Here is a 26,697-nt window from a genome sequence, read left to right on the forward strand (position 1 = left end):
TCCAGGAACGCCCGGGGGAGCGTGGAAAGGAGGGCGCCGGAGACTGGGGGGCTGCCCGGGCGGGAATTAGAAGCCAGGCGGGTTCAGCGTCCTGGGCGCGGCAGGAAAGTGACCCACAGAGCGAGGCGCGGCGCCCCGGGAGCTGGAGCCCAGCCCCACGACCCGCGCTGCGGCGGGCACCACGCGGGGGGCGCGCGGGGAGGGGAGAGGCGGGGCCGGCGGGGACTGTGTCGCCGCCGACGCCGCGGCTGCGGGTCGCAGAGGCGGGCAGAGAGAGCCGCCACCGAGCGGGTGGCGGAGCCGTCCCCAGCCTCCAGCCGGCCTGGCTGCGCGCATCTGCGCCGGCCCCGGGCACAGGGGCAACTGCCGACCCCCTCACCCGCTGCGCGGGGCTGGTCTCCGAGCCGAGTCCCGGCCATCGCCGCGTCGCCCGGCCCCCGGCTCCCGCGGACCCTTCTCCGGCAGGTAGGGGCGTCGGCGGGGCGCTGCGCGCGGTCCCAGCGCGGAGAACGCGGCGGGGCAGCCTCTCCGAGTCTGGAGGTCGGCGGGGCGCAGAGGCTGTTCTGCGCGGCCGGGCTGGGGACGCCGGGAGGGTGTCGGGGGTCGGACCTGAGGCGCTGGGTCTCCACCCAGAGTTCCCGCACGGTGAGGACTGGACGCGCCTGGGGGGCGTGGAGAGGAGGCTTGTCGGTCCCTTCCTGGGAGAGGAATCGCGGGGACTTCCCAACCGCTAGGATGCACAAGCCGAGGAGGCTGGGAGTAGAAGCCTTCTGAACTCTGGACCTGCCCCAGAAGGAGGGGGCGAAACTGGCCATTTCGAGGGACGCGGAAGCCCCGTTGCTAAGGGAGATGGGGGAAGCGGCGTGGTCACCTACACAACCGCGCGGTGGGGGCTCTGCTTCCTCCTCCTCTGTTTCTTTGGGGATGGAAAAGAGAGCAGAACAAAGATGTAGGGTGAAGGAGGGCTCCCCAGCTGTTGCCTCTTCCGCGGATCCTGCTGACCCCTCTGCGCGACCCCCGCTGGGCAGTGCCAGCTCCATTGTCTCAGAGGCCGGCCAAGTGAGGGGCCGGTCTCACCGGGGGGCGCCGAGCCTCAGCGCACCGCCCCGTCTTCCCCGGCTGCAGAAAACCACTAGGCCGGTGGAAGTGCTCCGTTTAATTGGTCCCTAGTACGCCCCCGAAAGGAAATGGAGACGATTTCCATTAAGTTCTTTTAGTATTTCTGTCATTTACAGAAAAGCTACTCACATGTGGCTCAGATGTCTGTGTGGGGGTTGTGAGCCAGGGCATTAAAATTGGGTGTTAACCGTTTGCCACTCAGAAGAATTATTAGCCATTGGAGGAGGAGCGGTTTCTCTTGCTAAGCAGGGTCAAGTGAAACTTGGCTGCTCTGAATTGGCCAGAGGAGTAAATGAGCAGAGGACTGGCCTGCGGCTTCCAAAGGCAGAAGCGCAAGGGAAGCCCGGAGCCTCTTCTGAGTAGTGGCTTTCTCTGCGAATCTCATGCAGTCCCTGGAGTCTGTGTTGGAATGAAGGTTAAAGCATTTACAACACGCGTTTGCCATGTGTTCTTGGGAGTATTTCTGACGCTCCTGTGGTCTATCCATGCATCTCCCAGTGCTTTTCACTTAGAATCTAGAGGAAAAACAAGGGATCCCAAAGTCGTCAATGAGATCCTGAGATCAAAGCCACATGACTGAGGAGGGGCCAACCACAGATCCACTGGGACAACCAGCTTTTTTCTTATGGGATTATTGCATAGCTACCAGAATAAATTACACTTTCCTCTTAGTATTTTTAATTTGTAGAAGCCTTGAAGGTAATTTGTCATCTGTGGATTAAGGGTGCTCTAAAACATGTCTATTGGTCTGTTTGAAGTTATTTTAGTTTGTTAATATTATACAAGCATATGTGACATATACTTAACACTATCACATGTGATTAACTTTTGTAAGCTTATGAGGTTTACATATGATGGATGTTTTGAAAACAGTATACACAGCAATGCGTTACAGATGGCATATGTTCCAGGGACCATACTACTAGCTATAAAAATCATCCAGAATGTGATATTTATTTACTGAAGGAAAAATATGTTTAACCAATACAGTTTTATCTAGAGGGCAGAATGCTATGGTTGGGTTTATCTGTGTACTATGAGAATTGGGAGGGGAAATTTAATAAAGTAAAACGATTTGTTTAGTATACATTAAAATAGCTAAAATATTTTGCACATGCAATTAATACTGTAAAGGTTTCTGCCCCTCTCCTCCACCCCCCTGGCCTGAGAATGCTCGAAGATACAAGCCCCACCTGCTGCTGTGCTGGGTCATGAATGTAATCTGTGGGTAAGTTAGTGGCCTGTGGATAAAGGAGAGTGTACACTGTATACAAGCTGGCTGCACAACCCCAATGTTCTTGAAGGAGACTGAATAAAAATAGAAATATTGCCTTCTCCTTGAGAAATCAGAAAATAAAATCTGCTGGGGAAAGCCACAATCATACATAGAATCATATATGATCCAAATATATGTGTATATGTGTGTATCTCTATGTGTGTACATAACTTGCAGGTCTTAAATGTGTTAAAACATGTACATAAGTGAGAAGAGATATGGTATTGGAACTGTGATATCTGAAAATCATACTTTAGGCTTGTGCTCAGCTGAGCACCTCAAAAATGTGTCTGCCCTTTCTGGATCTCATCACATCACCAGGGCAAATCCAGGCCAATGAGAACACATGTTCATAGAATGAGAAAATGCTGGGGTAGAACGGTACTTTCAAAATGTTCTGTTCAAGCTTGCTCTACTCCAAATGAAGGCAAAGAGGTCCAGAAGACTTAGGTAATTTTTTTTTCAAGATCGCACAGCTACATATTGGCAAGGATGCTGGATCTTGCTGTTTTCACCAGACTGGAGTGGTAGATGTGTAGGGAGAGAGAGTGATTTGATTACTTTCTCCCGAGAAAAGGGCTGGCCAGTGAAACCTGCCACAAACGTATTGCCTCTCCCTCCTCTCCTTACACCCTTCCTGTGTGGTTCTCTGCCCACCAACCTTTCTTCTACATTCTGCTATGTACTAGAAATAACACATTTTCTTTAAGATTTCCAGACAGCAAAGAGTGAGCATGTGAGGAGAACAAGGAAAACTTACTGAGATTAAAATGCATACAGTTTAACCAGTTGGTCTTTAAAAATTTTTTAAGCCAGGGAGTATAAGCAAATGATTTTCACCTGAATTCCACTGAGGCAAGGACACAGTCCTAAAAGAAGAAATGTCATTACTCTTAGAAACTGAAAAGCTCACAGTAACAACACCTTACCTGTCCCAAAGACGCTTTTCCATTTAATATCTCATTTGATCCTCACAAGTGCCCTGTCTAGATGTAGTGCAGGCACACTCATTCCACATTGCCAATTTCCTATGACTGAATTCTGGTCCTTCTCCTTCTTACAGATGTCCCCAGGCAAAATTAGGGCCTCTTCTGGGGCTATGATACATGTGGGTGATTACCACCCTGTAACATCTGTTGTCTTAATTTAAGTCTGTTTTCATCTTTGTATCCTAATAGCCTGCCCTGGATGTGCTATTCAGTAAGGATTCAGTCAGTGCTTTCAGAGCATTGTTGACTCATGAGTTAATTGAGATCAAACATTTATACTCAACTTACCTGTTTTAAGCATGGGTTGTTTTTTTTTTTTTTTTCAAGAGAATGTGCTAAATAATTTTCAGACAATGTAAAATTATAAAAATTTATTAACAATTTTGTAGTGACATTTCCTGAAAATGAGTAGTCATTCAAGTATGCAGGACCCTGACTTTGAAGACTGTAAACTTCTAAGGACTGGTGAGGTGTGCTCCTTGGGATGCCAACTCTAGATTTTCTGCAGGTGCCCAATAAGAAGTAGATTCCCCGGCCTGTCCCAGGCCTACGGAATCAGAATCTGGGGCTGGGACCACAGCCTTCCACTGAGTCATTTACAGGAGCACACTGCGTTTGAGAACACAGTGGATGGTCTTTCAAAAATGTACACTGGGCGCACCCCCAACCCCCCATCTAGCTAGAGCCACTTCTTTTCCCATTTATGTAGGAATCTGCAAAGATTTTCTTACTTTGTTAGTTTTATGTTATTATAATAACTAGGAAGATGTGACAATAAACCAGGCCATTAATTCCAAGGAAGTTTAGGTTTATATTCTCAACTGTGACTACAAGTAAACATGGATGAAATATTGGTAAACTCTAAGTGGTAGGATCAAATCAACTCATTTCTTGTATATCCCACACAGGATTACAATTCTTTGTATATAATTATGTTTTTTAAAATAACTATGTTAAGTGACTTGTTCTTTATAATGTCTGCGATGTGCTTATTTCTGTGGTCAGAGAGGCCTGGGCACAGGCGTCTCGGTTCCCTCCCTCCGCTTCATGGAAGTCCACTCCTGAGCTCTCCTCAGCCTGGCTTCTCCCTGGAACGGCCCCTCCCTCGCTCAGCTCTGGTGGCCCCTCCCTTCCCGTCTTTCCTGTGGTCTCAAGTGTCTCCCGCACCTCTTGGTGGGTGCCTGTGCCTGGGATCCACATATACATCTCCAGTCCTGACCTGGAGGTTCCATACCACACCTGACTCCTCACATCCACACTGGAATCCTAATCTCGATTGTTCTCTCTAGGCCGGCCTCTGTTATTCCTGTTGATTCCTGGGCGTTTTTTTGTTTGTTTGTTTGTTTGTTTTTTTGAGGCGGAGTCTTGCTCTGTCACCCTGGCTGGAGTGCAGTGGTGCGATCTCGTCTCACTGCAACCTCTGCCTCCCGGGTTCAAGCGATTCTCCTGCCTCAGCCTCCCGAGTAGCTGGGATTACAGGTGCCCGCCACCACACCCAGCTAATTTTTGCATTTTTAGTAGAGATGGGGTTTCACTGTATGGGTCAGGCTGGTCTCAAACTCCCGACCTCATGATCCGCTCGCCTTGGCCTCCCAAAGTGCTGGGATTACAAGCGTGAGCCACCGCGCCCGGACTTGATTCCTGTTTGTTGTTTTGTTTTCTGCTGTTTTTCTTCTTCCTTTCCCTCCCCCACACCCCATTTTCCATTAGTCATCAAGTCTTTACAATGTGTCTTACAGATATGACTGAGATGAGTCTTCTTTATTCTGACCTTTTAGGACTGCCCTGGATCCAATCTTCATCATGCCCTGTCAGGGCTAAGGGACTAGACCCTAATTCATCTTCCTGCTCCAGTCTTACAGTTGCCAGAGTGATTTATCTTAAATGCAAATTTAGCCATGAAACCTTCTGGCTTAAAAGACTTGAATGATTTCCTATCATCTGCAGCATAAAGTACCTGCTCCTCCCCACGACAGACACCTTCTTGACCCATTCCCTGCCCAGCTCCAGCCTCCTCTGACACCTCTCCCAACTCACATCCCTGCGTTTCACAACACCGAGGTGCTTGTTCTCTACGTGGAACTCAGCATTTCTGAATACACTGACTTTATTCATCCCCCTGAACACTGGGCATGAGCTGCTTCTAGCTTTGTTCAGCTGGAATCAAATCCGGATCATCTTCCCCCAAACACCCCACTTCATAGAGGTCCCTCTTCTGCCTCTTCTGCTGCCTGCCCATCTTCGCTGTTAACCCTTAGTGTATCTCACTTGCTGAAACGCCGGACTTTCCCGGGCACTGTGGTTACTGCTTCTTACTCATCTCTGTGTGTCTGGATTGGGTTGGTGTTACATGAATGGATATGAACACTGCAGAAGATAAAAGCGAGCTGCTCTCGAGGCAAGAGTGCCTGGGGGAGATTCTAGCTTCAACAGCTCCCTAAGCTCTCCCTAGGGACCCTCTGTCTCACCTGTTATTGTATCTGTCCTCTGCCGGTAACCCGGGGTCCCACCGTATTCATCCTCCGACTCTCTCTCATCTGCTTCTCCCTTCCATAAAAGACATCTGCTCCTTCCACAGACGAGGAAAAGAAAACTCAGAGACTGAATCACTTCTTCAGAGTTACACTGCTAGCTTAGGGTAGATCCAGACTTGCCACAAGGGCTGATTATTTACCCTGTGCTCTTTGCGTGTTTTAAAAGAAGAAAACTGGCTTTTTAAACAAGTGCCATATAGAAAACCATCTATAGCTGGAGACAAGAAGCCACTACCACCAGTGGGCCAGTTCCAACCTTGGCCTGTCTGTGTACAGCCAGTAAGCTAAACATGTCGTTTGCACTTTTAAAATATGGAAGAAAAACCCAAACCAAATAAAGAATGTGTGACCAACTGAGACTCTGCAGCCAATGCAGCCTAAAGTATTTACTCTCCGGCCTTTTACAGAAAATGTTTGCTGAACCCTGATCATGGGAATAATGAGACCTGAACATGATGTTTAGTATAATTTATGAGGTAGCTGACTTGGGCAAATAATTGTGATGCCAGAAAAGACTGGACATATAAAAATAAGTTGTAATCCCAGTACTTTGGGAGGCCGAGGCAGGCAGATCACGAGCTCAGGAGATCAAGACCATCCTGGCTAACGTGGTGAAATCCCCTCTCTACTAAAAATACAAAAAATTAGCTGGGCATGGTGGCACGCGCCTGTAGTCCCAACTACTCGGGAGGCCGAGGCAGGAGAGTTGCTTGTACCTGGGAAGTGGAGGTTGCAGTGAGCTGAGATTGAGCCACTGCATTCCACCCTGGGTGACAGAATGAGACTCCGTCTCAAAAAATAAATAAATAACTAAATAAATGAATGAATGAATAAATAAATAAAATAACTTGTAGATTTATTGAATTTTAAGAAAAAAATGAAAGGAAAAGCCATAGTGTATTTAAATACTTGATGTCATATTTATTTCTTATTTTTGATGCTTATTATTTATCCACAACTATTTAGCATAATAGACATAATTTTCAGTAATGTAAGTAAAGTTAATTCCTCATCAAATCATTCTGGTAATTTTTGGTTAAAAATGCTTGAAGGTATAGATAACAGTGAGTTTGATGTTTAAATTATCATAAGCTGAATTGAATTATCAATTCAAATTGATATTTGAATATCCTCTTTAACCAAAATGTTGAAAACATTTTAATGTTATTTTTATTACTGAAATTAGTTGATATTCTAAAAATAAACCCAGGAGGCTAAAAACTGTAGAATGTGGTACTGTGTGCCCTTAATGAACAGATTTGAAATATTAAATAATTTCTTTGAGAATGATAAAGTCTTATCCAAGCTTACTAATTTTTTTTCTAATTTAGATTATTGGTTATAAGCAGCTGAGTAATATGTGGTTGGAGTCCCTGGGTTGAAATCATTTCATGAGCTCTCAAATCTTCTTTTGAAAAGTCTCTTAATACGCCTTTTATCTTTATTATCTGAAACAGAGAGCCATTAACTTTACATTCATTGCAGAGGTTTAGATCTATATGCAAGAGCAAGACAAAAGAAATTTGGCCTAAGAAATAAAGAACGTTAGTAGGACAGAATTCTGAGAATATATTTTTATATAGGGTGTAGCTCGCTATTTTCATTTTAGTGTGTAGAAACAAGTTTTCTGGAGTGAACCTAAGACAGGTTATTTCTAAGGAAGGGAGTTTGCTAAAGTTATAGATATGTAAGTGTTCAGACAAGGATGATATATGGGGTTTCCCTAATATATACTATAAAACAGACATTGAAGCAGGAAATTGCAATATAGTATAATATGGTCAATAAGAAGGTCAATAATATGGTCAGTCTTCTCCACCTCAAGCTGGAGAAGATTCCTGTTCTGCATCTCAATTCTCTGAGATGGTGAATATGTGGAAAACCTTTCCTAGGCCTCACCTGTGAAATGGGACATGCCCAGTGCAAGCAACAAGAGCTGCAAGGCAGGGGCCAACCTCTGCCAGGAGCCGACGGTATAAAAACCATCAAGATGATTTCAAAGCGGAACTGTTCTTCATAATTGTGGCCCCAATTTTCTTCATCAAGGAGAAGCAGCTCAAAAAAGTTTTTTTTTTTTTTTTTTTTAAAGGTCAGAATCTTGGATTAAAGCCAAAGATAGGTGAGGAAATTAAAACAAAAATTTATTTAGCTCTTTGAAAACCATTCAAGTTAGGCTCAAGTTAATCCTATGCCAGGAGACTGAAAGAATTGCAAATGTGCCTTTGCAGGTGCTACTTGTAATCTTTGGGACATGATAGAGAATTACAGAAATGCCAGAAAACGGGGTAGGTCAGATGAGCTGCATAAAGAAGCATCCTTGATGATATGAGGTGGTACATAGAATCACATCAAAAATAAATTATATATGTAATATATATGCACACATCACAAATGCTTTTTAAACGTTTAAAACATGAGGAGCTAAAATATATCACAAAAGTCATTGCAAAGAAACCTGATGACCTAGACTTTAAAGAAAGCCAGAAAAAATTAATGTGAGACATTGCTTATCTATAACATTAGGAATCTGGACTAAATAATTTCCAGGGTTCCTATGTTCTAAGAATTTATCATAGGTTTTATTATTATTATTTTTGCCTTTACTTGGTGTCAGTTTTTTAAAATTGTAAAAAACACAACAAAATACATCATTTTAATCATTTCAAAGTGCACAGTGCACTAATGTTAACTATATGGGCATTTTTGAGCTACAGATCTCTAGAAGGTGTTTTGTTTGTTTGTTTGTCTGAGATGGAGTCTAGCTCTGTCACCCAGGTTGGAGTGCAGTGGCACAATCTCAGCTCACTGCAACCTCCGCCTCCCAGGTTTAAGCGATTCTTCTGCCTCAGCCTCTCAAGTAGCTGAGACTACAGGCGTGTACCACCACGCCCAGCTAATTTTTGTAGTTTTAGTAGAGATGGGGTTTCACCATGTTGGCCAGGATAGTCTCGATCTCTTGACCTTGTGATTAGCCTGCCTCAGCCTCCCAAAGTACTGGAATTACAGGCATGAGCCACCTGTAACCACACCTGTAATGTGTGGTTACATTCTATTTGCTGTTTTTATGAGTTGACTATTCTAGGTTCTTCATATAAGTGGAATAATGCAGTATTTGATATTTTGTAACTGTTTTTTTCATTTAGCATAACGTTCTCAGGATTCATCTATGTTCTAGTCTATGACTACATTTCCTTAACTTTTAAGGCTGAATAATACTCCATTGTTGTGGGTAGGCCACATTTTCTTCATCCATTTATCTGTTGATAGAAATTTAAGTTGCTTTCACCTTGGCTTTTGTGAATAATCCTGCAATGAGCATGGGTGTGCAAGTATCTCTTCAAGATTCTGTTTTCAATTCTTTTGGATTAAAACCCAAGAAGTAGGATTCCTGAATCATAAGGTAATTCTACTTTTAATTTTTTGAGGAACTCCTAAACTGTTTTCCATAGTGGCTGCACCATTTTACATCTCCACCAAAAGTGCACAAGAGTTCCAGTTTCTCCATATCTTCACCAGCACTTGTTATTTTCTGTTTTTTTTTTTTTTTTTTTTTTTGTTGTTGTTTGCTTATTTGTTTGATAGTGGCCATTCTAATAAGGGTAAGGTCATATGTCATTGTGGTTTTAATTTGCATTTCCCTGATGATTAATGATGTCAAACATCTTTTCATAAACTTTTTGTTCATTTGTATATCTTCTTTAGAGAAAGGTTATTCAAATCCTTTGTCCATTTTTTAATCAGGTCATTTGATTTTTTTTTGTAACTGATTTGTGAGAGCTCTTTATATATACTGGATATTAAACTTTTATCAGATACATGGCTTGAAAATATTTTCTCCCATTCCATAGGCTTTTTTTAGTCTTTTAATGATCTCCTTTGCTGCACAGATTTTTGATTTGATGTAGTCCTATGTGTCAATATTTGCTTTTGTTGCCTGTGCTTTTGGTGTCATCAAGAAATCATTGTCAAATCAAAGTCACAAGGTTTTCTTCATATTTTTTTTTCTAGATGTATATGGTTTCAGATCCTACATTTTTGTCTTTAATCCATTTAGAGTTGTTTTTTTGTAGCATAAGGTAAAGATCAAATGTCATTGCCTTTCAAGTGGATAACTAGTTTTCCAACACCATTTGTGGAAGATACTGTTCTTTCCCCATTGTGTAGTCTTGGCACTTTTGTTGAAGATTATTTGACTATATACACAAGGATTTATTCCGGGCTCTCTATTTGGTTCCATTTGTCTTTACGTCTGTTTTTATGCCAGTGCCATACTGTCTTGATTACTGTAGCTTTTAACATGTTTTAAAAACAGAAAGTATAAGGCCTCCAGCTTTATTCTTTTTTTCTCAGTGTTGTTTGGGATCTTTGGGGTCCTTTGAGATCCCATATAAATTTTATAATGTCTTTACAATTTTTGACAAAAAATGCCGTTGGGACTCTAATAGGATTGTGTTGAATTTGTGTCTTACTTTGAATATTACTTGTATTTTAACAATATTAAATCTTCCAATCCATGAATACAGGATATCTTTCCATTTATTTGTGTCTTCATAAATTTCTTTCAGCAACGTTTTTTAGTGTATAGATCTTTTACCTCTTTGGCTGAGTTTATTCCTAAGCATTTTATTCTTTTTTGATGCTATTGTAAATGGCATCATTTTTAAAATTTCATTGTTGGATTCTTCATTGTTAGTATATAGAAAAGCAACTTATTTTTGCATGTTAATTTTGGATCCTGCAACTTTAGTGATTTCATTTATTAGTTCTAACACTTTGCACATGTGTGTGTATGTGTGTGTGTGTTTGTGCATAGTCTAGAATTTTCTACATACAGAATTAGCTGTTAATGGAGATAAGTTTACTTCTTCCTTTACAATTTGAATGTCTTTCGTTTCTTTTTCTTGCCTAGTTTCTCTGGTTAGGACTTCTAGTACTATGTTGAATAGAAGTGGCAAGAGTGGGCCTCTTGCTTTGTTTCTGATCTCAAAGAAAACACATTCAGTTTTTCACTGTTTTCACTGTTGAGTGTGATGTTAGCTGTAGGCTTTTCATATATGACCTTTATTATGTTGAGGCAATTTCCTTTCTAGTTTGTTGAATTTTTTTTTACCATGAAAAGGTGTTGAATTTTGCCAAATGCTTTTTCTTTATCAATTGAGATCATGTAATTTTTTATATCTCATTCTGATAATGTGGTGTTTTACACTGATTTATGTTTGTATGTCGAACCATTCTTACATTACAGGAATTAATCCCACTTGATCATGGTGTATGACCTAATCCTAACCCTAACCATTCTTCTCTTGTCATGTTGGGCAGCAGCAGTGAGTCACAGTTCTTAGCCATGAATCCTTGACTTAAAATATTTTCAACTTACGATGGGTTTATGGGACTATCATAAACCAAGGAGCATCTGTGTATTTAACTTTGCCAGAGAGCTTTATATTTTTATAGGCTTTCATGTTGCTATCTAACACCTTTGCATTTCAACTTTGAAGGGACTCCCTTTAATGTTTCTCTTAAGGCAGGTCTGGTGGTGATGAACTCCTTTAGCTTTTGGTTGTGTAAGAAAGTTTTTATTTCTTCCTCATTTTTGAACAACAGTTTTGCCACATGTAATATTCTTGCTTGCTAGGTTTTTTAAAAAAATGACTTTGAATATATCATTCCATTTTCTTCTGGCCTGTAAGATTTCTTATGAGAAACCCACTGATAATCTTATGGGAGCTCCCTTTGATGTACCAAGTTACATATTCTTTCTGCTTTCAAGATTCTTTCTGTCTTTGACTTTTGCCAGTTTGATTATAATGTGTCTCTGTGTCATTTTGGATTTATCAGAGTTGTAGTGTGTTTAACTTCTTAAATTTGGATGTCTATTTTCATCCTGAGATTAGAGAAGTTTCCAGCCATTATTTATTCAGATAAGCTGTCTGCCCGTTTCTCTTTTCTTCTGGGTCTCTCATAATGCATATATTGGCCCAGTCAATGATGTCTCATAAGTATCTTAAGATTTCTTCATTTCTATCTGATTGTTATTATAGAAAATAATATCACTTATATTACTATCTACCTCCTGATTAGGTAACTTCAAATGACTTGTCCTCAAGTTCACCTTTTTTTTTTTCTTTTGCTTGGCCAAGTCTGCTATTGAACATTTTAGTGAATTTTTCAGTTCAGTTATATATTTAAAGTCCAGAAGTTTTTTTAAACATACAATTCCTATCTCTTTGTTGATATTCTCTTTTGGTTCACACATAGGTTTCTGGATTTTTTTCTTATTTGTTTATCTGTCTTATTTAAACTCATTAAGCTGCTATAAGGTAGCTATTTCAAATTATTTGTTACATAATTCATAGATCTCAGTTTCTTTAGGGTTGAATTCTGGAGATTTATTTTGTTCTTTTGATTGGGCCAAATTTCCCTTTTTCTTTGTGAGCCTTGCCGTTTTTTTTTTTTCTTGCGGAGACTTGGGTATTTGGAAGAAAAAAAAAAAAAAGCTATCTTTCTTAGTCTCTATGGACTAGCTTTATACTGAGGAAAACTACACTAGGCAGCCCAGCTAGAGCTTCTGGAGGCCTCTCAAAGCTTTTTTGGGATGCACTTTCTCTGGCTAGTATGCGTAATTTTCCAGAGAGGTTTGCTTGTTTCTTTTCTAGGAGTTCGTGATCTCCTGCCCCCTCTGGTGTTTATCTTGGTTGCTGCTTCAGCAAGCCTACAGTTCTCTTTTGTTCTCAGTGGCTCCCAGGGATCTAAAGTATGCAAGTTTTGTCAGGATTCTAAATCAGGTTAATGAGAGGTCAGTGTCTTGGTATCTCCTGAAAGCCCTAACATTGGATGCATTTTTTCCTCCTTCTCTTTCCCTCCTGAGAGAGAAGCTATGAGTTGAGAATTTTCTCCCAGCTGTGCTGAGCTCAGCCAGCTTGGGGTAGAGGGAGGGAGGGTAGAATGTAAAGGCTTTTCTTACCCATTTCAGAGCAGATATTCTTGAAGTTGCATTCCCTGAGAGTACTGCAGCTTCTTCACTGGTTTCTGGAGTTCTCGTAAAGGTGTTTTGGTTCATATGTTGCTTTTTAGACAATGTCTTTTTGGGAGAGTGAGAGATGGGACTTACTATTCAGTTATCTTGTCATCATTCCATAGACTGGAATTTAACTCAATTTTAACCAGATGTTCTGTAAACTTTCCTGGATTTTCCAGAGGACACCACTGCTCTCATCAGCTGTGATTCCTATTTGTGGACAGGAGAAACTGAGTAAGATGAGAAACGCTGAGCTAAACCAGGTTACTTTAAAACAAAATATTTAATAAACCAGTGTTAGCCTTAGACCATCAAAGATTAATTTTAGTAAAAGATAGTTTTTTTTTTTTTTTAGAATAATTTTTAATTTACTGAAAAGTTGTAAAGATATTACAGACTGTTCCCAAACACCCTTCACTCAGTTTCCCCAGTGTTCACAGCTTACATAACCATGGTACAGTTGGCAGAGGCAAGAAATTAACATTGATATGTTCCTGTTACTAAACTACTAGATTTCACTCATTTTTCCACTAAAATCCTTTTACTGTTTCAAGGTCTACTTCAGGATTCCACATTGCATCTAACGGACAATTTTTGGCATAATGTGAGAAGACCTACTCAAGAAGCCAAGCCTAGGCCCATCGGGGAAAGCTGCTCACATTGGCCTGGGCTCTTTTTTTCCTGACTACAAGTCCTGGTTAATCTGCACTATATGGTGTAGCCAAGGGGAGCTTGGCTAAACAGCAGGGGTATGCTCAGGCATCAAAAGGGAAGTACTGCTACATTGAATGGATTTCCTGCCTTCAGCGCTATTAAGAATGACAAATCTGTATTATGAAACAGACATGTTAGAGTCACTATATTAAATATGTCAAACACATGGGACCGTCTAGACTGGGGGTTGACAAACTGCAGCCTTACAAGGCCAAACTTTGTCTGTTGACTTTTTTTTTTTTTTTAACGAAGCTATTTATTGGAATACTTAGACACTCCTGTTTGATTATGTATTGTCTATGGCTGCATTTGCACCACAAAGACAGAGAAGAATAGTTGAGACAGAGACTGTATGGCCCACAAAGTCTAAAATATTCACCATCTGGCTCTTTGTGGAAATAGTTATCTAAATGTGATTAACAGGTAGAGAAATAAGAACCTGGATGGTCTGTACCTAGTAGAAGTTGCAAAACTGTTAAACAAAATGTACAGCCTATGTCAGAAGGCTGGGACATGGGATTATATCAAGCTAACAACCTTCTGCACAACAAAGGAAACAATTAATAAAGTGAAGCGACAGTCCACAGAATGGCAGAAAATATTTGCAAACTACCCATCCAACAAGGGATTAATAACCAGAGTACATAAAAAGCTCAAACAACTCAATAGCAAAAAAAATCCCAAATAATCTAATTTAAAATGGGCAAAAGACTTGAATAGACATTTCCCAAAAGAAGACATATAAATTGCCAAGTATATGAAAAAATGCTCAATGTCACAAATCATCTGGAAAGGATGCAGAGAAAAGGGAACACTTATATACTGTTGGTGAACATGTAAATTAGTACAAACTTTATGGAGGTTTCTCAAAGACCTAAAAAATAGAACTACCATATGATCCAGCAATGCCACTGCTGGGTATGTACCCAAAGAAAATAAAATGAATATATGAAAGAGATATCTGTACTCCCATGTTTATTGCAGAACTATTCATAATGGAAAAGACTGGAATCAACCTAAATGTCCATCAACAGATGAATGGATAAAAGAAAACACAGTGTATATACACAATGGAACACAGCCACAAAAAAACAAAATCCTCGCACTTGCTGCAACATGGATGGAACTGGATGTCATTATGTTAAGCGAAATAAGCCAGGCACAGAACAACAAATACTTCATGTGCTCACTCTATATGGGAGCTAAAAAAGTGAATCTCATGGAGGTAGCAAGTAGAATGGTAGTTACCAGAGGCTGAAAAGGGAAATGGGGAGGGGAGATGAACAGAAGTTGGATAATGAGTAAAAAAATACAGTTAAATACCAGTAATACATTTTAGTATTCAATAGTACAATTGGAAAATTATAGTTATCAATCATTTATCTTCTATTTCAAACTAGCTTGAAGAACTGTAATGTTCCCAATGCAAAGATAAATGTTTGAGGTTATGGCTATCCCAATTACCCTGATTAAGTCATTACGTACTGTACAGATGCATCAGAATATCACATATACCTAAAAAATATGTTATGTCAATTTAAAAAAAGAAGTCTAATGCATGGCCAGTGACACACCCAGTAATGAGTGAGGCTTCCTTGGAGATTCTGTGAACATCACATTGCTGAACTTGGCTTCTACCCATTTCTCAGTATTAACTTACAACAAAGATAGTTAAAAGAACAGGCAGAGGGATCTGAAACTTTCAGGGAGTAATATAAGCAGAGGACTGATTAACGTCAAATAATGAAAGACCAACAGAAACGGAATTGGAATCCCAGATGAACATCAAGACCAGTATGATACTTGTACAACATGAAGGAGTATTTTTAAGTGGAGATTTCTCTCATACAGAAACTAGAGAAAGGGTTTTTGGTTGTTAATAGAAACATTACAAAGTCCAAATAATTCAGAAGAAAAAAATGAAAGAATTCATAATCCTACTACTCTATGGAAAGCTACACTTTACACTTTGCTGTACATTTTTCCCTAATGTTGAATGTACGATTGTGTGTACATGTATGTGTGCATATGAGAATATACAAGTTAGCATTAATTTCACTCTTTCCCCGTAATGTAATAACCACATGGTTTGAATGAGATTGGTCCAACTTGAGCTCTAAAAGTGGGCTATCATTGGCTTAAGTTGATCAGCATAATCTTGCTTGCTCTGATGACTTTATTTTACCTTTGGTCATTTTTCAAGTTTAAGAACGTGACCCAACTGAGTGTGGCCCCGGACTTTTCTTGCATCATGGACTCTCTCTTTCTCTTCCCCCGCAACCCCAACATTGTTTTGCTACTGTCATGTTGCTGTCATCCCAGAAGACCTTTTATTACTAACGTTGCTACAAGATACAGCAGAAGTTGAGTGCGTTGAGTGAGAAGAGAAAGGGGCTAAGGCTATGGTCAAGTAACACCTGAAATAATCCCCAATATTAGTTATGCCCTAGAATGCTTATGGATTGCAGAAGGATAGTCATGATAGTTAATTTTTATTTGTTTTTATTTGTTTGTTTTTGCTTTTGTTTTTTGTTTTTTGAGACAGAGTCTTGCTCTGTCAGCCAGGCTGGAGTGCAGTGGCGCGATCTCGGCTCACTGCAAGCTTCCTCTCCTGGGTTTGCGCCATTCTCCCGCCTCAACCTCCAGAGTAGCTGGGACTAGAGACGCCCGCCACCATGCCTGGCTAATTTTTTTGTGTTTTTAGTAGAGACAGGGTTTCACCGTGTTAGCCGCGATGGTCTCCATCTCCTGAACTCGTGATCCTCCCGCCACAGCCTCCCAAAGTGCTGGGATTACAGGCGTGAGCCCCCGTGCCCGGTAGACAGTTAATTTTTAAAAATTGATCTTAGTCTTTTGATTGAGAACTATAACACATACAGAGAAAAATGCATGTAATATACAGGCACACATAAGAAATTAGTATAAGGTAAACATGTATCAAGAAATAGACTATTATAAAACATTCCGCCATCCAGCATGCTTACTTTCATAGTATTTATTTATTTTGCTTTTCTCTATTCTTTTTTTTTTTTTTTTTTTTGAGACGGAGTCTCGCGCTGTGTCACCCAGGCTGGAGTGCAGTGGCGCGATCTCGGCTCACTGCAAGCTCCGCCTCCCGGGTTCACGCCATTCTCCTGCCTCAGCCTCCGAGTACCTGGGACTACAGGCGCCCGCCACCATGCCCGGCTAATTTTTTTTTGTATTTTTAGTAGAGACGGGGTTTCACCATGTTAGCCAGGATGGTCTCGATCTCCTGACCTCGTGATCCACCCGCCTCGGCCTCCCAAAGTGCTAGGATTACAGGCTTGAGCCACCGCGCCCGGCCGCTTTTCTCTATTCTTTTGTCACCTAAGTACACATGTCTAAGTGCTATAATTTTGTTTTGTGTGATTTTGAACTTTATGTGAAGAGAATTATTCATTTTTGCTGTATAGTCTGCAGGTTATTCGGTTTTTCTGCTGGGTACATTTATTCTTGTGAGTCTACCAGAAGGTATTTAGTCATTCTGTGACTGGGATTTTGGTTTTTGTTTTTTTTTTCCTGCCATTTGAGTGATTATGTTTTGCTTTGTTTTGTTTTCAGAGACAGGGTGTCACTCTGTTTCCCAGGCTGTAGTGCAGTGGTGCAATTGTAGCTTATTGTAGCCTCAAACTTGTGGGTTCAAGTGGTCCTCTCACCTCATCTTCTGAGCAGCTGGGATGGTAGGCATGCACCACTGTGTCCAGTTATTTAAAAATATTTTTGGAAAGACGAGATTTCACTATATTTCTCAGGCTGGTCTTAAACTCCTGGCTTCAAGTGATTCTCTCACCTTGGCCTTGGAAAGTGCTGGGATTACACGCATGAGCCACGGCACCTGGCTGCATGTTGTGAATAATGCTGCTGTGTGGCGTCCTGGAATGCCCCCTGGATACATATGTGTACACATGTCTTTAAGGAGTGTGCCTAGAAGGGGAGGGTGAAATCATATAAATTTTTAGAACCTTGGTTCTAAAACCTTGGAAATTTATTAGGGAGAACTGTAAGCCCTGCCGGTGAATTCAAAATATCAATGGCATATGTTCAGAATGTCAAGCACCTGTCTTTACAACAGACACTTGGAAAAATATGTGTGTATTAGTTAACTAATATTCAACATAACAAGAGCAGCTTCACCACAATTAATGTAGATACACTATTGAAATTGAAAGGCAATGTCTAATATCCCAAGTTGATGATTTTACTTTTAGAATAATATATTCATGTCAGGGAGCCATCTGTAGTTAAGAATTTTATAAACTAGAATACTGCCTCAGTCTGTTTGCTGGCTGTTGTAACCAGAATACCTTAGACTTGCTTATTTATAGACAACATAACTTTAGTCCCGGAGGCTGGGAAGCCCAAGAAAAGGCACCAGGAGATTTGGTGTCTAATGGGGGCTCTCTGCTTCATACATGGTGCCTCGTTATGGGGTCACTAGCACAAGGGGCAAAGGAGCTCGCTCCAGCCTCTGTTATGAGGCACTAAACCTCTTCATGAGGGTGGAACCCTCATGACTTTATCACGTCCCAAAGGCCTCACCTCCTGATATTATTCTGTTGCGTATTAGATGCCAACATATGAATTCTGGGGGGACACCCACATTCACACTGTGACAAGTATATACAGAGGAAATAAACTAGAATGGCTAAAGCCCAGAAAGAATAATGTGAAAAGTTTATCCTGGGAAGGTTTACCCTGTAAAAAGGTAGAAAAATGTAGAATATTTTACATAGAAAAATGATTGTGCATAATTTGTTATCTATACAGTTGACCTCTGACCAATGGGTGGGGTTGGGGATGGTTGCATTAAGGCATCCTTAATATGTCATAATTTAACATAAATTGCATTCTAATAATTCCAAGAAAAGGAAAATGAGATCTTACAACACATTTTGATACATCAAAAAGATGTTCCAACAGAAACAGGAATAGCATCTGCCTGAGATGTCTAAGATGTCCTGAGTTTAGCTGATGATTTTTCAGGGTCTTCTAAATATGTCTGCCTTCCCAGGAAGGCAGGAAGAATTTACAGACTCAAACAGCAAAATCCTGGGTAACCTTTAAAATATCCCACTGGAAGCGTTTTTAAACGTTTTGAACAGAGAGGTGTTTCTGAGTCCTAAATTATAGCTTCCATTCACCATGCGTAATATGACTTAGACAATTGCACCAGTTTTCCATACAAATAATTACTACTTGAAGAAGTGATAAAGTCAAAACAAAGGAAAAAGTAACCTCTAAGGACAGATATTTAAAAACCTGTTGGGTAAAATCACTGTCATAGTGAATAACTCTTAGTGTGGTCTGCTATATAGTTCTAGATGACCTCATTAGAACAATTTTAATAAGTAGAAAGAAATACAGTGTGGAGGGGTACTTATTGAGAAAAATAGAATATCAGAAATCAAAATGCCTTAGAAGTTCATGATTATTTTAATTTTCTAAGATAACTTAATGGAATTATACATCTCTATCGTGCCAAAGGATGCACACAAATTTAGTAATACGATCTCAAATTAATATACTTTTTCAAAAGAATAGAGACTCTGACTTTAAGCATCTTGGAATAGATGCTGCTGCTTTAAAGGTGTTGAAAATAGAAAAAAAAAAAAGAAATTTTATTATGTGGATATTTCCATAATTTTAAAAGATCAGTAGCATAAACACATTTCTTGAGTCTGCATCTTGGTCATGTTACCAGAGGCAAGAAGTTCAAATTTCACACAGGCGAGCACAGAATAGTTTAATCCTGCATTGCGGATGGCTCCAGGTCAGTGGCCAACAACGATTTGTAACATGCCAATGATGGTGTAGGGAAGCCAGCTCTCTCCACAGAGTGCGATCTGCTTTAGAAAGCAAAACAGGCTACTGACTTCTTCTGCAGGATGGAAATCAATGTTCCCTTTTCTCTCTTTCTTTCTACTCCCACCCCTCTGGTTTTTCTCTTTCTTTCTCTGTTTGTTTCTTCCTTTTTTCTACTTCTGTTTTCTAATCTGTGGATTTGACTGCATTTAGTGGTTCTGTTCTCTTGATTCTGTGAAAGTACTGCATGTACAAGCCAGTTGGAAACTGATAGAGATATCATAATACATTTGAACACTGGAAATAATGGGGAAAAAACACAAGAGTTGCTTGGTCAAAATAAGCAATATGCAAAATAACAGACACACACACACACACACACACACACAACACACGCACCAGAAAAAAATCAAACTTTTGCACTAAGTCCAGACATACTTAAGAGCTTACAAAGGCTATCTAAACATCATGCAAGAATAACGACAGGAAGATCATTTGTAGGAGTCAAAGTAAATGTACCAGCGAATGACTCTTTTATGTCTTGTTTGCCTTAGGAAAAGGAATTGAAATTAGTGACATTATATAAAAAAACTGAAAACTAAGTTTTGAAAAGTTGAGTACTTGTACATTTCAATACTGTTCATGTTTTATTGATAAAATTGTTTTAACATACCATATCTAGAGGAAGCTTATTTTTTGACCCTGAAACTATAACCCTGGGGCCATCAGTTTACAAGATAGCAACTTACTATAATTACTTTTGAGTATATTTTCACTGAGAAAATAATAAATGTGAAGATAAAACTTTTAACATTCATTTTCTCTAGTTATACTTTCTTGTCTCCTTCCCTCTCTCCTCTCCTTTTTCTCTCTCCTTCTATGTGACTTGGGCAAGTCATTTAGTATCACCATCATAGTGTTCTAATTTATAAATTATATGTCATAAGATCTGCCTGGTCTGCTTCAGTTTTAGTGACAATCAAATGATGCGTGTGAAAGTTATTTACAAAACTATAATATGCACACTATAATAGATGCATACACAATTATATATCTCTGAAGGTAAAATATGCAACTGAAATAGCAATGAAACCCCATGTCATTTTATTTGAAAAAATCCAATTTATATGTGATTAAAGATATAATCAGACCATATCTGGTTTTTAGATATTAGAGAATATTTTATCTCTTCATTGTGAATTTTAATCTCTCATTTTAGCAATTTGCAAATAAGTACTCATTTGGGGAATTATTAATCTTGATTCATTGCATTAATAAAATATGGCACATTGAACAAAATTGCTATTTGTCAAGGAGAAAATTGGTTAGTAAAAATCTATTGATAATCTGATACATTTTTACAATTTATTAAGTTAATACATGGAAATTTTCATCAGTGTCAGATACATTCCAAGCCGATAAACTTTTAACACACCCTGTAGTATGGATGCATACAATTTAAATGCATAGAAGACAAATGAGATTACAATAGAATTAAAGTGTGCAGTGATCACATTGAACTAAATTCCATATGTATAGACAGTGAGCTTTCTCTTCCAATGATAACTCGCAGTGGATGTTCCCGATGCTTCTCTTCTCAGTCAGGAGAGGATTGGCATTAATTACAGTTTGGGCTAAAGGGCCTCAAATAAGTCTGTGCAATGGGTAATTCCCATCTTCCACGTGTTCTTTCCTCCCACATCCCCATCCTTCTTTTTCCTTCTTTCCTTCCTTCCTTTCTCCCTCTTTCCTTCCTTTGCTTTTCTTCCTTCACTTCCTCAATTTCCTTTCTTTGTTTTCTTCTTCCTTTTATCCAAAATGTATATGGTTCTATTTTGGTAGGTGTGAGATGAAAGCAGCACAAGCTATATTCTCCAACCTTCTACAGTCAAACTGGAGAGGCTGGAAATGAACATGTGTGACAGCCTATCTCAGGAGGGGGAGACAACAGAAAGTGTTAGAGAAATTGAGGAAGAAGCAGATTAGTGAGACTAGAATAGATAAGGAGACTTCACGGGGGTGATGTACTTCTTAAAGGATGCCTGAAAGACAGATACAATTAAGTGATATAAGTAATCAATACAGATTATGTAAGATTTTATGGTTATTAAATATTATTTTGCAAGTCAGCACTGGGTAGCAAGGAGAACAAACAATGAAAACTTTCAAAATGAATTCCAACTTATTTTAATTATCTACAAAGTCTGTTTCCAAAACAGCTATCTGTTAGAGGAAAAGATTTTTGTTTTTTAATTCTTTTGATCTCAAACATAATTGCCTATAATATAAATGTATTAGGTGCCTGCATACTACTTACTGAGGTCACCTTTTGTGCAGCTGCCTGGTAAATAGCACTATTCAAACTGATAAGTGTGCTCTTTATGTCTGATAATCTGCCTCTGAACCTGACATTTGGGACCTTAAGTAGTTTTGCTTGTAAATGTAATTATGTTTAATGATCTGTTTTGTAAATAGAATGGCTTTTCTTTCCCGTGACTAGTCAACTAAATCTGAATGTGGAAAAAAACAACAGAAGAAATGGAGCATTAGATATTTCAGAAAAAGTTACGATTTTGTATACATTTTATACTTTCTCTAGATTTACATTAAGTACAGTTTCATCATTATTAATCTCCAATGATATAATTATGATTTGAATTTATCTAAACATTGGTTGGTTGCAGACTGAATTTGCTGACTTTGCAGTTTTCCCAGTCTTTCTTCTCAATAGAATATTTCTAGTATTGTGCACACAGGTTTCCCAATAAATAGTTACTAATTATCTCCCAAACGTGAGAACAAAATCAAGGTCAGGAAGGGAAGAGGAAAACAAGTTTAAGTACAAAGACTATTTTGCACAGCTATTGTTCATGTCTTGGAAAGGAATCTTTTTACCATGCTTTGATGTAGCCCAGAACTGGCCCAGAATCTTGAAGACCCCCAAATTCTTTCCTATTCAGAAAGCAATGGCTTCTATGAATTTTAAGATTCAACTAATATGCTAAAAGGAAAATCTGGCAAGTCTATGGCTATTTGTTTCCTGAATAATGAAGAAATAACTATATAACTAAATTACATTTAACATGTTCCTTTTTTGCACATGGATTTACAGTGGTATTTCAGCAAAGAGTCCAATTCTTGAATCCTATACTTTTCAAGAACATAGCAATATCTTACTTTTCATGATGTATCATCTTCCTAAGGCTAGCATGACAAAATCCCCCAAACCAGGTGGCTTTAACAACATGAATGTACTGTCTCACAATAAATTGACTCCAATAAGTTTGGAGACTTATTGACTCCCATAAATCTTGGCATCTAGAAGTCCAAGATCAAGATGTCAGCAAGACTGAGTCCTCCTGAGGCTGGTGAGGGATAATCTACCCCATGCCTCTTTCCTATCTTCTGGTGACTGCCTGGCAATCTTTGCTGTTCCTCAGCTTGTAGATCTCTGCTTACCATGTGGGGTGTGTGTGTGTGTCTGTCTGTCTGTCTCAGTGTCTAAATTTCCACATTTCATAAGGACCCAAGCCTGCTCTCATAACCTCATCTTAACGAGGTATGTCTGCAATGACCCTACTTGGAAATAATTCCAAATAGGGTCATATTCTGAGGTACTGGGAGTTAGGTCTTCAATATATGAACTTGGGGCAGGGGCACACACTGTAACCCATAACAAAGAATGCCATAGAAAAGCTTTAATCCTTTCTACATAGAGCGATTTAGATAGAGGATAACATTAGATATGGAAATAGATGTTACAAGGACTTAGTGAAATGAATGAAGGTCTCATGGGCAGTGGCCCCGGTGACAATGAAGCAGATGCATCTACTTGAGGCAAATCAGGGTTCCCAGGGACCTACCAGGGAGGAGACAGCTTGAGAGTTGAAGAGCACGTGGATCTTGGTCTAGTGAGCAAGAAGCTCAACTCCAACATATCTAAACTCAGGTTTTAAATCTGAGGAAACTCAGATTTCTGAATAAACTTGTACTTTTCCTGAATTCCCTGGGGCCAGCGGAACCTGAGTCTGCCCTCTTCCATCGTGTCTGTTTCCATTGCCGCTGCCCAGCTTCAGGCCTTACTTTCAGGTGCCAGTGCCCTGGCCGCAGTCTCCCATGACGTTTCTGGTGGTAACATCTTCCCTTTATCATCCTTCCCGTCCATCACTACCTGAGTCATCTCCTTAGCACAGTTTGTTCGTTATTCTGCAGACCCCAAACCTCCAATATCTTCCTACCACCTTCCCATCTTATTCAATCTTATTCAAGCTCTTTACCCCAGCAGTCAAATCTTTTCAAAACCTAGCCTGAGCCTCCCTTTCTCATGTCAACATTGAGTAAAGTTAAAGGGTCTCAGCTCCGGAAGACTTCAGAGGTCATCTGGTTTAATCCTGCACCACACGCATGAACCCTTCAACATCCAAGCCAAGTGTGTGTGTCTTATTTCTGCCTCCTGTCCCAGGAACTTTGCCTTGTTACCTAGCTGACCTGTGTGCATGACATTTCAAGTGTTGATATAGTGTAGCTATCTGTCCCCACCCAAATCTCACATTGAATTGTAATTTCCGGTATTAGAGGTGAGGCCTGTTGGGAGGTGAATTGGATCCTAGGCGTGGATTTCTTATGAATGGTTGAGTGCCATCCTTTTGGTGCTGTCCTCATGATAGTGAATGAGTTCTTGCAAGACCTGGTCACTTAAAGATGTGTGGCACTGGTCAGGTGCGGTGGCTCACGCCTGTAATCCTAGCACTTTGGGAGGCTGAGGTGGGTGGATTGCCTGAGCTCAGGAGTTCGAAACCAGCCTGGGCAACACAGTGAAACCCCAACTCTACTGAAAATACAAAAAAAAATTAGCCCGGGGTGGCAGCGTTGCACCTTTAGTCCCAGCTACTCGGGAGGCTGAGGCAGAATAGCTTGAACCCGGGAGGCGGAGGTTGCAGTTAGCCGAGATTGCGCCACTGCACTCCACTCCAGCCTCAGTGACAGAGCAAAACTTCATCTCCAAAAAATTTAAAAATAAAAAATAAAGTGTGTGGCATTTCCTCTGACTCTCTCTCTCTCTCTTCTGTTTTCACCATGTGAACTGCCTGCTTCCCTTTCACCTTTCACCGTGATTGAAAGCTCCTTGAAGCTTCACCAGAAGTTTAGCAGATGCCAGCACCTTGCTTCTTGTAAAGCCTGTAGAACTGTGAGCCAGTTAAACTTCTTTTTAAAAATAAATTATCCAATCTCAGGTAGTTCTTTATAACAATGTAAGAACTGTGAGAATAGTCTCATACAAGTGTGTGCATGTGTTTTCCCATTTCTGTGTCTTTCTTTGTGCCATGATCCTCTTTGAAACACCTTCACTTTTGCCTTACCTCACCAGTGGATATTACCCCATCATTCTCCCTGGAGCATGGATTGGGATTGTGTGTGATGACAGGGGTAGTGACGTATGTGAGAGAAATGATTAAGAGTGAGATGTTAGTAGAAATAAGAGAACAAAGAAAACAAATGGAATTTGGATATGCAGGTTTGTGTTGAAGGGTTGGATATTTTACATAACACTTATTTTTGAAAATATAAAGTTGGGCTTTTAAAATCATGTGCTTATTTAATCTTATTTCTGATTTCAAGTTAAAATGATTGCCCTATAATATATGTTTTTAAACCTTTTTTAAAAAAATCAAACTGTTGTAAAATAGTAGTTCATATTCAGAACTGAAATAAGAGAGTGAAGTGTCCGGGAGTGTGAGGACTAGAGTCCACTCAACACACAGACTTTACCTCTGGTTCCCAACGAGAATGACCATTCAAAATCACCTTGGACACCACGAGATAACATGTGATGAGTGCTTACAAGGCAAACCAAACTCACTTGCCTCAAAAAATACATTTTATAATAGTGCATTATTGCCTCAAAAATAATTTTGTTTTATGTATACACTAGGATGCAATAGAAGCCATAGCTAAATTATTTAGCTCTCCCCAGTTTGAAGTGCATGTCAGGTGTTAGGCACCTAATGAAAATAATTGAATTAATGAAATGACGGATACCATTCACTAAGCATTGTGAATGCCGTGCTCTGCTCACAGTCCTCGAGCCATGTGTGGAGGTTGCTGTGTTTTATTATTTCACTTGAACGTGCATTTATTTGCACCTAACCTGTGCATCTGGCCTCTAACCTAGATGAGAGAAGCACACACACTACCCCCCAGTTTTGATACCTAAAAATGTCTTCAGACATCGTTACAATGTTTAGGGGGCAAAATCACCTGAAGTTAAAAGCCACTGATCTTGATATTAGCACCAACTCCATAATCTACTTTTCATTTAAGCGAGTGACCGAACTCGTTGTGGACGCTTCCTCAGGGCACCACTGTCTGGTGGCCTAGCATGCCAGGTAGGAGTATTAGCTTGAAGAGGGTTTCATGAGAATCCTAAAAATAAAACCCATACATTTTGGATTTCTTTAATGAATGTATTGCACTTAACTCCAATGATCAAGAATCAATTACCTTTTACTCATTTTACACATTGTCTGTGTGTGCTTGAGCAAATTATCCTTTTTTTTCCTTGTTTTATGTGTGGCAACAGATGCCGCTCTTCATCTTCCTAGGTCTGATTTTTTGTGTTTTTTTTTTTCTGGGGAGGGGATAGGGAGGAGAGATGGGAAAGACACCAGCTGGTGAATGCAGAATTAATTACAGATTGTTTCCCTCAAAAAACACATACATGGATGACCAACCTCTAATGACTTTGGCAGCTGTTCCTGCCCTTTTAAGATTACTAGTAACTGGACAGATATTCCATTCTTTTTCTTGGAAGCATATGTTGCAATTTTGGGGAATTTGGAACAGTAGAAGGTTTGTTACAGATACTGTATCTGATGAAAAATTTTGACTACTCATGCATTTGCCTCTGAAATCAATTATAAAACTTATTAATTTACTAACTTTCGGTAGAACTTGAATTTTTGTTACATAAAAATGAATAAATACATTTCATAAAAAGGCTACCTTAGAAGTCACCATATACTCCTTAAGAGAAGAAAACTTTCAGAGAGGTAAAAAATGATTTTTTATATTGTATTTGAAAAATAATGACCTCAACAATATTTAAGTGATCCTTAAGATTTGTTGTTTTCATGGCAGCAGTTTTGTGGGGGCATCTTTTTTCCTCAAATGCTCATTTGTTAATGGTTTAAGTGCATTGAAATACAGCCTTTCGGGAAATGCTTG

At 39.8% G+C, this 26,697-nt stretch overlaps 1 protein-coding gene across 1 annotated transcript in view; it reads left to right on the forward strand.

The window, feature by feature from the left end:
- Positions 1 to 270: 270 nt before the first annotated feature.
- MYO16 (myosin XVI) overlaps positions 271 to 26,697 on the forward strand; it is a 702,327-nt gene continuing 675,900 nt past the window's right edge. Inside the window, exon 1 of the mRNA XM_025364355.1 lies at positions 271 to 465. The gene's annotated coding sequence lies outside the window, so the exon portion shown is untranslated. The remainder of the gene's footprint in view (positions 466 to 26,697) is intronic.

This window comes from Theropithecus gelada, chromosome 17 (genome assembly GCF_003255815.1).
Source record: "Theropithecus gelada isolate Dixy chromosome 17, Tgel_1.0, whole genome shotgun sequence".
Classification (NCBI taxonomy): Eukaryota; Metazoa; Chordata; class Mammalia; order Primates; family Cercopithecidae; genus Theropithecus; species Theropithecus gelada.